Source organism: Scatophagus argus, chromosome 10 (assembly GCF_020382885.2).
Source record: "Scatophagus argus isolate fScaArg1 chromosome 10, fScaArg1.pri, whole genome shotgun sequence".
Classification (NCBI taxonomy): Eukaryota; Metazoa; Chordata; class Actinopteri; family Scatophagidae; genus Scatophagus; species Scatophagus argus.
The window spans coordinates 9,728,377-9,741,706 of NC_058502.1; the positions used below are offsets into that span (position 1 = coordinate 9,728,377).

Consider the following 13,330-nt stretch of genomic DNA (forward strand, 5'->3'; position numbering starts at 1 on the left):
GCATCATGGTGGGCTTGTCAGCTTATTAATTAATTTAGGGCATCCTTGAGTTTCTATAGTTTATGTAAGTATCCAACCTGAATGACCAGTCCAAAATAACCCGAAGTAGCAGTGCAGCGTTGCCTCCTACAGTGTCTTTTTTTGTATTGCAACTGGAGGTGTGAACATTGGTTTTTGTTTTTTAATTATCTTTGATAGCTATAATAATAATAATAATAATAATAACAAATCTAATCAATATGAGTAACACAAAAGGGGCAGTGATGAGCCCATAGAGAACTATCTCCCGGGTCTACCGTTCTTTTCATATGCTCTTTGTTTTGGTTTTACAGCCCAGAAGATGTTTTGATTCACTCTCATTTGAACTGTTTTCAGCACCAGTAGGGAGCTGTTTTAGTAACAAAATAAAACCACAAGGGTAAACTACCTGCCAAACACCAAATGACACAAAGGCAAAGTCAGCAACTAGCTAACGAACACCTAGTGGAGCACCTATCAGTTAAACAACCACATATTGTCCTCAGTAGTTGGTGGACACCAAAACAGAGCTAAAAAGAGAGTCAAAATTAGACTTACAGACATGTTTTTAAAGCACTTAAATCAATAATAATTTAAATCAATAATTTAGAATATTCTAATAATAAATCAGAAAGTCTATAATAGAAACAAGGTCACAGAGAGTCTAGGATTGCAAAGTTATAGAACACACAACAAAACCTGCCATGTTATCCAGATAAATACTCTTGCTGAAGTGTGAAATTAAAACATGGCCACAAAGCTATCTGACCACATTTACAAATGGTGCAGCCAGTGCTAAGTCAAGCTATTATCATAGTATGGTAATTCACATCCTTTCTCTTTATTTGCTTTTTGTACAGCAGTATTTATTTGGAGCTGAGGTAAATATTAATTTATGCTAACAGAATTTCAAACAGCAAATGTGGACACTTTCAGAACTTCCTCGCAAATTAAAGATGAAAATAATCTGCATGTCTGCCTCTCTCAAACAGTTCTCCCTCAAAACTCGAGCTGTCAGTGGTTCCTTGAGTGAAAATTTTAAATGATAAATTCTTTATGCGGGCTGCCGTTAAAGGAAGATGACGCTTAATGTAAAATTACTGAGGCACCAGTTGGATCCCGCTCATTAGATGGACTTTAACTGAGCGGCAAGTAAGCAACAGACTACTTTCAGCTGCCATCTAATTATTGATTCAAGGGGCAAAGCCATAAAAATCAACAGCGAGATAGCTGCTCAATTTTGGCTTTTGCAGCTGGTGTAAATCGGCAAGTTGGCTTTGTATTTTGAGACTGTTAAAATTGGCAATTCAATACAGAGGAAACATTATTATGCAGCCTCTTTGTTACCCATAGACACGTGGATAACAAAGAGGCTGAGAGTAACATGAGGGTTTTACATGGAGAAAAGGTTGCACGTCGATTACACACACATTGCCTAAAGTCTTGCACATCAAGGGGACCACTGCCCTTACCAGAAACGCAAAGGTAATCATTCTTTTAAAGGAACTTAATTCCAACATTCGTCAAAGCCCAAGCATATGTATCTAACAATTAAAGCCCCCTTCTCTACAAGATACTGCTGCCCAGTCAGCAGTAGTTAGTCTACATTCAGACATGTGGGAGAAAGCACATGGGAGCTAAAGAATGAATTTCCCTTCAGTATTCTTTTAGGTTTTATTGTGGGTTATCACGCTCCATACCACAATATCCATTTGATATATAGATCCATTTGGAAAAATAATGAGATTCAATATATTTATAATCAAATTATTTCAGACAACTGTTCTTATCAGAGCTAAAGGGAGCCGCAAGAGACAGGTCAGAACTAGTCTTTGTGTTCGGGAGTGACAAGAAGAGAGATACAGCAGAGAGAGAGCACGAGCAGATCTGCAGTGCATCCATATCCTCAGTTTTCATATTCATATCAAGTTTCATTTCCATTAATTCTGAGACCATTGGTGTTGCCACAATGAGATAACTTAAATGAAATAATCTTTTCCCTTCATGCTTCAGTGGGGGCAACAGTCACAAATTCCTGCTACAGAGGGCATGATGGTTAGTTGAGCTCTGCATAGACCTAATGCAGCTACAACCTTTTGGCCGTCAAGTGTTGTGTTCTCAATCTGGTCACAGCAGCCTGCGGCTCCTTCCAGAAGTTAAACGTCCTCTGAATCTGAATCCTTGCAGGCTATTTTAACAGTTTTTATTGTCATCATTTTTAAATTTTTCATGTATGATAAGAAAGAGATAGACAGAATCTATGATTTGTCGGCACACAGCCTCAAAACACAATATGTGCACATGTCAATATATCATATTGAAGACAAAAGTATACTAAGTATACTACTATATACATATCTATTGATTGAAAGAATACACAGCAATCTCTCAACCCAACCGGTCAAGGCAGATGGCAGTCCACCTAGATCCGGGGTCTGCTCCGAGGTTTCTGCCTTCTAAAAGGCAGTTTTTCCTCACCAAGTGCTTGCTGTTGGGGGAATGTTGGGTTCTCTGTATTACAAAATTTAATTAAAGAGTTTGATCTAGACCTGCTCTAATGAGAAAGTGCTATGAGATAACTTTTGTTGTGAATTGGCGCTATATAAATAAACTGAACTGAACACTGTAAATTAGCAGTCACTTTCTCAGCAAGTAGCAGCATGTTAGGAAAGTACAATATCTAAAAAATGTGAAAAACTAATGAGTGCTGAGCAGAGTGCAAACCTACTGCTGCAGCCACTTGCAAGCTTTTGCATTTCAGTGTCAACTTGTCACTCTTCAAAAGTTACCCTTATTTGTTTGACTCCTTAGATGGATTTCTTTGTTACTCCCCTTTTGCTGCTCTTTTCTGCCTATCTCATTTCTCCCTTTCCAAAAAAAAGAGAGAATAAAGCCTTGATCACTTCTACCTGACACAGAGCACAGGCAACCATTAGTGCTTGCTACTTTTCTGTGCGTGACTCCTCTCTGTTACTTCTTTATTTCCCAGAGCAATGGAGGATCTGTCTCTCTCACTGGCCCTGGACAGAATACTGCAGAGCATTGCAATTTCACGCCCTCACGACAGATAAATCTTTCTGCTTGGCTGGCCATGAATCTTCACGGGCTGACTGGCCACACAGTGTGGCACTGTTGCACCTGACATTAGAGAGGCTGCACCCTTTGAAACTTTGGGTGCACCTGTGTTGGAAATGATTTTTTTTTTAGGTTTTTTTTTTAATCTTCATGCCATCTATTGTACAATTAGAGGAAATGAAAGGGCCACAGAGGAAGGAGTCAGGTGTTAAATATGCATCTAATTAGAATTCTTCTCTGTGAAAATAAAACAGGGGGAATTCATTTAGCAAACAAAGACAAACTGACCACATCAGGTTGGGCTTGTAGTAAGGTGCACATCATGAAATATAATTTAAACTATTAAAATACGAAAAAATTAAATCATTAACATCACATTAGATGTATGTTTTTGCATCATCTGGATTTACTTAATCTTCATGCAATTGTCGCACAGTACAAACACATACACAAGCTTACTGTGATGGCACATCTTTCACCTTGAATAAATGAATCTTTAGTTTCTTTCCAAACTAGCTTTCAACCCTCTTCCATACCCCTCAATCATCAGATGCTATCCCACTGAGCGGGCCATGACAATGGGCTGCCTATGGAGCAGGACACAGGCAGAATATCAATGGAGTCTGGCTGGCTTGAGCCACCTACTCTTCATCTCTCATTTCCCAAATGTGAGCCTCTGGAAAGAACTATAGCCCAGCCCTCGACTGATGAAGACATCATGTAGCAATTCTTATTAAGTATTCCCTGCACACTTTTAGGGCACTACACAAACCTGTAGCTGTTGGGAACTGTGCACATTTTGTAATGCTTTTGTAATCAATAAGTGTTATCTCACTGATTGAATCCTACTAGATGAATATCAGGCTGCAGCAACCGATAGCCACACAAATGCAGTCAAATTAAGATATGTGCCAGACTCAGGCAATGGGTATGTTCTGTAGTAGTGGTGGTCTAAGTCAGACTTCACTGAACAGAGCAGTGTCCCTCCTTATTTGTGCCAGCCAATACCATCCCAAACCAATTATAATGGCTTTTATGCTCATATATTTGGCACTCAGTAGCTTGGCTTGATCTCTTAGACCGACTGCAGTCAAGACATGAGACAGTGTATTATTCTGTGCAATAAAGTGAGCTTCAAATGCCCTCAGCTGAGTGGTCAAGCTCATGTGTACACCACTTCAACAACTGAAGTCTATTTTGAAGAAGTGTTCAAGGCTTCAATGCATTTTTGCTCAACTTTAAATTGCCGATTTTTTTAAAAGCTTATTCAGGGACAGTCTACTCCACAAGTGAGCATTTCATGATGCTCATTTTCATTATATTGTGCTCTTCAGTTGTTTTGTTTTGCTTTTTTAATTCCTAAATTTATCTTATTTCAAGCAAATCCATGTTGTACATCTTACGACGAGAGATATGTCTCCTTTGGCTTCAGGCGTAGGAAAAGATGAAAAGGATGGCACTGTCCTAGACTATCCAAATCACATGCGTTCTTTAAACAGTGGCACTCCGAGCAGAACGAGGCATAACAGCTTCGACCCAAACATACAGTTAAAGCAGACTAAAACACCAACCTCTGAACTACTGCTCGTCTCTGAATTGGTGCACAACCTGCAAATTAGTCGTCGTGCGTATGGAGCGTTGTTTGTTCAGAGCGCTTGAGTAGGCTGACGTGTTAAGCGTGTGAAATGCCATGCACGGTCTCTGGAAAAAGCCCAGCAACGTGCATCACGAGGGATAACCCAGCACCAACACTAAACCTGTCAAATATATGTGGGTTCCGATGATATTTTTCAAAGGGATTGAGATGGCACCTGCGCGTAACAGGCTCCTATGAATAATGTAATTTTCCATATATCGGCTGCTCTGTGTTCAGAGTGAATTTATATGTCTGACACAACTTCACATAATGTAATCAATCCAAACAGCCTATAAAAAAAACTAAGCAAAAATTATTTCCTTACCTTACGGGCGCACCCGCTGTATTCCAAGTGCACCAAAGGTCATTGCGCAAATATTCAGAGGACAAGATGTAGGAGTGATGAGAAGTAGGTTAGGTTAGACTGCACAATACCTAATCCTGTTCTTAGTGTCCTTCAGACGTCGTCAACCCTCTAATCTTCAAAGCGAGATGGGTTTGAGCCTCCCGGGCGCTCAGAGACTCCGTTTATAATCTCACCACTGCCAGTTTATGCGTGTGGCTCACTTTCTCTTGCGCATCCCGGTCACTCAAAGTTGTCCGTGTGTATTTCAATGATGCAGGCGAAACCTGCACGAAAACCGCGAACGTTGTCCAACGAAACAGTGGAAGAGGTCGGCTCGGTCTTCAGCGATGAAGCCTGTTTACCATTCCTAACAGGTGGCAAGTCCAAACACCCGCAGAAAACGTTCTCACATCATCTAACGGGCTGTGGCGACAGCCGAAGCCAAAAAGCGATCCTCCAGGCGGATTAACCCATTAGTTGTGTTGACCCCCCTCTCTCACACCCATCTCTTCTTTTCTTGCACTCTGGCGCCACCCAAAGTTGCAGTGGAGAGTTTTATCCACACAGCAGGGATTCCCAAACATGTTCATCTCTACCCCCCACCCACGCCCCCTTTTTTATCAGATTTAGGCCAATTGATAAGATTTTGATTTAGAGACACTTTCAGAGATTAGTTTTTCTGTTGTATCATTTGGTGCGGGATTTGGAATCTGATTTCATTCGCTTATTGTTATTCTACTCTGAGCATCAAATGAATTAAATATCACTGGAATGGAACTAATCCAAATCCCTCTGGATCCCCAACTGAACGCACTCAATACACAGCTGGATAATGTTGTAAACTTATGGGCCAAATGAAAAAAAAAAAAAAAAAAGTTCATGCTGTCTGTTTGGCTCTGTTCCAAATCCCAACCTTTTTCTGTTTTGCTATTTCCTGGTGCCTGTGCTCAGCATTTCCTACCTTTCAGTCATCACCTGACTGTCACACCCACCTGCGCACCTGTTCCCAATTCCCTAATCAGTTCCTCAGCAGATCTCTGCACACTGACTCACTCCATGTGATCTAAGGTAGATTAGTCTCTGCCTGTTACGACTATTTGGCCTCCTTTTTTTTTTCTTGCTTACCCTCAGGGATTATTGTTGCAAAACATTAAATGAAAGATATTTTCATTAGTGCTTCCTTTTTAAGGGATTGGAACACTGTCAAGTATAAGCACATGCAGGTGAAAACATGAGAAGTGACTTAGGACATTTGGTGAGACCAGGCTGAACTGACCACAAATGAGGAAACTGTCACTCTTTAGGATAACATTTCTTTGATTGCCAGTGACCTTTTGGTAAATAAAAGACTTTATTTAACAACTTTATTAACAACTTTAGAGTTGTTATTATTGTTGAAAATGTAATAACAAAGGGCTCTAATCAATGAAGAAGTCAAACCCATGTCAAGGCAAATTAAACATTTCCAGTTAGTCAGTTGGTTTATTGCATTCAAACATATCTGCCCATTGTTGCTTCTTAATCACTTCTTAATCAGGTTGTCGTGAGTAAGGTCGAGGGTGGCTGAATCAGATTCTGCTTTACTGTGGCATTGGGCATTTTATAGCTGCCTGATAATGCCGGTGCAACTGAGTTCATGTTTTAGTAAGAAGGGAATGTGAATTTATTGTGCTCTGCTTGCTTGTGTTAACAGTCTACATAATATCTATCCATCAGGCCTGACTGGAAAGATCAGTCGTGATTTATCTATTTGTTTCTTTCATAGCTGTAAATCTGGCTAAGCAGAGTGAACACACCCCTCAGCATCAAGCGCATTAGATGTAAGTGCTGAATCTGCACTTGAGATGGTATAGTGTAAAGTGCCTACATGTAAAGTCTCTTGTAGTCTCATCCCACACTGATCCCATGTAAGCTCTGATCTGCAAATTCCAAACTTCCAACCTGGTGTATGCAAATACATCAGCATTTCAGACAGCTCCTTTACTCAACTCCTCCGTGTCTCATAGTGAAAGAGAAGATTAGACGTAAAACCTAAATCTAAATACAGTTTGAAAGAAAGCCAATCACAGCTGCGGTTAAAACTCCCCAGTAAAAGCAAAAAGGCATTAGTATTATTTTATGGACTTCACATTTATTTTATACTACACCCACAATGCTTTGCAAAACTGATTTAATATGTTTATGATCACTGACCCTTACCCTGACCCTCAGACCCGTGACCTCATATCACAAGTTTAGACAAGGCAAATCAGAACTATCCTGTTATAATGAATAGTGTTGAGGAGGCCCAGATCTTGAAGAATGACTTTATCCTCACAATTTTGTTTTGTCAGTTTTACCAGGCTCTGGCCGTAAACCTGATTGTTATTCGTTGTTTGAAAAATGTACACTTTTGTTAAAAAACTGGTGAGAGTGTTCAGGTTAAGAGGGTGGATTCACAGATCTTTACCAAAGTTTGTGTTCTTCTGTTCCTGTTAAGTTCTACCAAAAAATGAGCAGGCACTCACAACTACCAGAGCAGTTTGAATAAAGTTTTTATTTACACTATTTACAAAGTCAATAATGAAATGGAGAAAATACTAAAGTCTCTAATGAGTAAATTCAGTGAAGAATCTGCATGGCAGGTGAGTGCAGGTGAGTACAAATCCAGAGAGTCCAAACAATGAAAAAGTCTTCACACAGGAAACACAGGAAACTAGCAAAAACTGGGCAGAGCAGGCAGAGGTGAGGATATGAACCTGAACACAGGAGACAAAAGTTAATTTAAAAAAAATGACACAACAGGCAAGACAAAAAGCAGAGACTTGTATGCATACCACAAAGCTGACAGTACGATCTGGCAAACGTGGAAGGACAGAACCAGTCTTTAAAATGCCAGAGGAGAAGGAGGAGCTGATTGGATGTAGTCGATCACAGGTCAGTAAGTCTGCCCCGCCCATCTGCAAGCGGGTCAGCTAAGGTCTCACAATTTCCTTCGGCGAAAGCTGATCCTGTAATAACTGTGTCAAATTACTGTGTTTTCTGTAAAGCATATAATATGAAATTAGTGTAAAAATAAATAAATAAATAAAAGAGGACGCAGAGCAGCAATGGTGTGCGAAAAGGTGAGTAATGAACCTTTATCTCAATAAATGTGCTGTGTGAGGCGCTTCCCATCTGTGATTCCCTGGCTTCCAAGAGATTCTTGCTCAATTTTGTGCAAAAGGGAATCTGAGGAGACATTCAGGAATGGACACTATACTGTTGTGACAGCATGATTGAAAATGCCCAAACAAAAATGCATTTGATGTTACGCTTCGTCTAAAAGATTTGTGGATTTCAGGTGGGAATGTTATTAGGGATTAAAAGCCATATTTGAATCTGAGACAGGCATTAAAACAGCTTATGCCTCTCTACACAAACTAAATGACTAAGCTCAACACTGGTATTGAATGTAATTAATCAACGGGTAGAAGCTGGAGAAAGCTTATTATGCAACGCAGGCTACTTCTCATGAAAATGGTCCTTGAGGTGTCCTTCATTGATTTTCAGGTAGGTTAGAATCATTCATCCATAAACACTGAGCTTAATCATAATAACTCAATCCGTCTGGTCCAATCAGGAGTCTGGCTAACAACTGCAGAGAGATGTTTAATCTAATTAAAATCCAATTGTGGTTGTCTGACAGATCCATTAGCCAACAGATTTAAAGGATATAGTATTGTTGTTAAAGCACAAACAATAGCAGATATTTCAGGGGGAATTAGCGCTAAATGGCTCAGCACGCAGCACTTGGCCAAACCACAAATCTCACAGTAAGCTCTCCATGAATAAAACATGTGGATTACATCAAAGAAATGTTGAGGTTTTTGTCTGTAAGAAGTCGCTGTCCTTCCTTGTTATGCAGATAAAGATGTCAGATCTGGGTCTCTTTTACTGTGCTGTAACATTTTTTGACAGCTTGAATGATTCATAACACTCCACAAGAACTGTACATCCATCTGACTTTGAGTCAAGAGCTAACGCAGCTCTGATTTGCATAAAGGATATTACTTTGGCTATTCTGGCAGTATGAAACGTATTCAGGTTGTGCACATATTGTACACATCATTCTTTGAAACATGTGCCCTGTTGCTTCTGCGTTTATTAAAAGTAGTGTATGCATCTACTGTTTCATTATTACTTTTAAACAAAGTTTGATATCCAGTTACTAAAGGTCAAAAAGTATTGGCTCTGTGTTTTGTTAGAGTCCATGAATGCTATCCTAGTTAAGCTGTTAATTTATCTTAATGACAGCACATCATTTTTCATTGTTGTCTATTTATTAATGTCAGGAAATGGATGTTAATTATTAATCATCAATTCATTAATTTACACTGAATACAAAATGTTATGCAGCAAAAGCGGAGATTTTACAAAAATGGCTATATATTCAAATATGACTGAAGTTTTCTCAAGTCTACATTACATATTTTTGACTTGCCACTACATTAAATTAAAGCAAAGAAAGAAGACAAACAGATTTATGTTCAATTTGTACATTTAAGAACAAACATCCCTCCTTTAGCAAGTTGCCATGCACTGCTTGTAATTTTGCTTAACTTACTAACACCTTGGACAATGTGACTTCACACTATTGCAGCACAGAACAAAATGTGACCTATTTAGTTAATATTCCCCAAGGTGAGTACTCACTGTGTTGTGCCTGTGATAAAAAATGCTCAGTGTGCTGAGAGCCAAATCTGATTATCTGCCACTAAAAGCTGTTTTCTTTCTTTAGACGACTTATATCATTTTTGCTAGCGATTCAACAAATTGTCTTCTATAATCAGATAATGAACTATTTAACCTCCTAGGTAGCTCCTGCTTGGTATGACTGAAGCAGCACACATGTTAGGATGCATTGTGGGAAGTCTATCAAATCAAACAAGAGCCTGGCCAATGACAGGTGGTTGTCGATCACTGTGTGTCGATGACAGGTGGCAGTCAGTCATGAATGTACCGACTGATTTGGTTCCACATTTCACATTATTTACTAGGCAACTGTCACAACCGGAGACTGACAGGTGACAGTGAAAGCGTGGCAGGAATGCCATGTAGACATCCATTATTTTCATCTATCATTGACAAATAACCAGCACACACTTCATCATGTCCTCTTAATTAAAAAGCGAACTTAAACTAGTTAAACTACTCATATAATGGATTTTACTTGGAGAAAGGTACTGAGTAAAATCTCTGAAGTAATGGATGAAATACATCTTGTCCAGATGGTACAAGGGCTCCAGATGAATGAGAATATTTGGCAGCAGGTCAAGTTACATAAGCACAGGGTTTAACCCTTAATAACCCTGTGTACACTGCAGTTGTAGAGCTTGCCTTCAAATCAGCAGAAACCAAATCCAAAATCATGTTCCCATATTTGCACGAGGAGAACAGTAGTTGCATCCAGTTAAGGGTGAGGATCGAGAATCGAGGTGTACGTAACATTTCTTGAGACTCCGGCGTTCTGTACAGGCTGTACGATGGAGCACACAGCTGATTTATGGCTGAATTACAGTATTCATTGCATGGGTCTGTACAGGATTAGATAATACAGTTTTAATGGGACCAGTCAGGCATCAGCTATTCCAAAAAGCCTTTTTAATTGTCTTATTAGGAAACACTCCCCTGCATTTAACATTATAGCCAGTACATTAATAACATTAATTAAACATTGTGTGAGCATATGTGTGTGTGTGTGTGTTTAACTAAAAAGCTAATAATGAAAATGAAAGTGAACTAATAATAATTATTTTTCATACTATCCTGTCATTCATTCCTCTCACCCACACAACGCTCACTCATAATTTCCTGCTGTCATCGAAGGCTGAGATAACATCAGTCCACATCAGTTGTTCACATTTATCCAGTAGCACAGCAACACACCTACATTGCTGCTGCCTGCCAGTGTGTTCGGCCCATGTTATATGTCCACCCTGTCCACCTCCCCGTCGCTGCCCTGTTGTTACAGATTCCTCACCTTCATCATTTCATCTTCCTCATTAGAGTCATCAGCCAGCACCACCACCAACACCAGTGTCTGGACTTCATGGGGTATTTGCTACTGCTCAGGGCAGAAGCCCCTCAATCTTAAAATCTCCCTGAACAGTGTAAACACATGCGACTTTCTGATAAGACTTCATCATCACACCTTAATAATCACATGTCATCTGCTCCACAGGAGGCAGACTCATCAGTGATGCCTGGTACTTAAATGCAGTCAAAACTGATGGACACTGCTAGCCAGATTTTGAACGTGTAATGAGAAGATGCTGATATTAAAAAAATACACTACAGAATTATTGCCTATATTTGTAAATCAATGTATCTACAGTACTGATCATGAGCAAATCAACTACGCAGCAAAATATTTCCTCAAGTTATACTTTTAGTGATCATGCAAACCTGATGTATCACTCATTTGCAGCAATCCTGCATGACATGACTGTCTGTGAAATCTCTGTGGAACCAAAAATACAGAGGCCTGTGATTGACCAGCCATGGACATGGCAGACTTTGGAGCTGCTGGAGCAGCCAGGGGATTTGGATTCCTTATATTCTGGCACGTTAAAACCTCTGAGGACGCAGAGTCTGTGTGCTTTCCCTGGCCCGCCCTGAGCTTTGGCTCTGAAAGTCATGTGCACACAATGGGCTGCACTAGAGGTACTGTACTCCAAATATACCATTTGGCAACCGATTCAAAGTACTGGGATCAATTAATAACAGCACTTGCACCAGTGAATGAAAAAACCTCACAAGAAGAAAACCTCACACTGCAGTATTTCGCTGAGTTTAGTGCACCCTGTAAGTTAAGTAATTTAATCAAGATAGATAAATCCATTTGAAGTGCTCATCTGCAGTGGGTTAGCTTAGCTTAGCACAAAGACTGGAAGCAGAGGGAAACAGGAAACAGTTAACCTGCAGCAGGTCAAAAGGAACAAACCTTGCTTACCATACATCTAACGGCCATTAATAAACAGCTTTTTATTTAATCCACACAGAAACCAAAGTTATGGTATTACCACCACATTGTGGTATAATGCAGGTTTATTTGTTAGACTCTTTCACGGCCCCTTGATGTCACTCTCTTGACTGAATAAGCAGTTTATTGATTGCAGGTGTTCAGTCCATGACCTGAGCTTTTATTTTTCAGTTCTGAGCTCAGTGTGAGTTTGTGACCGCTATAATTTTGTCGAGTTTGTACTGTTTTAGTTTGAAATGCACTTTAAAGAGAAGTATAGGCCTGCTGAATTTATGGTCAAAGAAGTCCAAGCCAATCAATACTTCCTTTATATAGAAGCACAATAGCTTCACTTGAATCACTGCTTGAGGCACGATGTCAACCTCAGAGCTCAGTACATGTGGGCGGATTTTGGATGGCATCTTTCTCGTGTTTGTGCAGCAGCCATTCAGAGAGTCCTGATTAATGGACCAACCTCTTTCTTTTTCTGTGACAGACCAAAGAAGATTTATAGGTTTTGATTTTTTTCGAAATGAATGACAGCTTAAGACCTGAGAACCTCTCAGGATCTCCAAGAGTAAGGCTGGTGAGAGTGACAGGTTATGATAGCCGACAGAAAATGGATAGGATCCTAGTCTAAATGTAAGGTTAGGAGAGATCTCATGCTGACATACTTAAACCCAGTTGGTTATCAGTCACAGATAAATATGATGTGAATATGGTCAATCAAAAAGTCAAATCAAGTCGTACATCACACAGTCTCTTCTTCTTGGCAAGGAAAGTCATACCATATGAATAAGGTTAACACTAATCTAATAAACTCTTTGGCAGTCGTTTAACATGTCAAGACTCTTGCTGTGAAGTCAGACATCATGGAATTTGGCCAAGTGGGATCTACACTGAAATGGGATTACAAGTAGTCAAGAACATTAAGTTTCATTTTTGTTAAGGTAATTTCTTGTTTGGGGAGGGAGAGTGGGCTCAGGTTGTTGCGTGGCGGCATTCACCATAGCCTAATGATGTGTGGGTTGGTTCGTTTCATTTAAATCTGCAATTAAGTAAAATCATCTTGACAAAGGAAGCTCTCCAGAGGAAACAGAATCAAACTTTTCCGAAACAAATGTTTTTAGACAGTTCTCAGACAGGCTGTGCTCAAGGGAATGTACTATAACATGACATTAATGGGTTAGGTGAGTTTAGAGCCAGTTTTCAATGTCAGGGAGGTGGCTTACTTTTAGTCTGGTTAGTGCATCATGGTACCTTATGCTGCACA

The 13,330-nt window shown here is 39.8% G+C and overlaps 1 protein-coding gene across 1 annotated transcript in view; it reads right to left on the bottom strand.

Moving 5' to 3' along the window:
• Positions 1–5,645, bottom strand: part of LOC124065958 (protocadherin-15-like) — a 181,045-nt gene extending 175,400 nt beyond the window's left edge. The window contains exon 1 of the mRNA XM_046401945.1: positions 5,055–5,645. The gene's annotated coding sequence lies outside the window, so the exon portion shown is untranslated. The remainder of the gene's footprint in view (positions 1–5,054) is intronic.
• Positions 5,646–13,330: the final 7,685 nt, after the last annotated feature.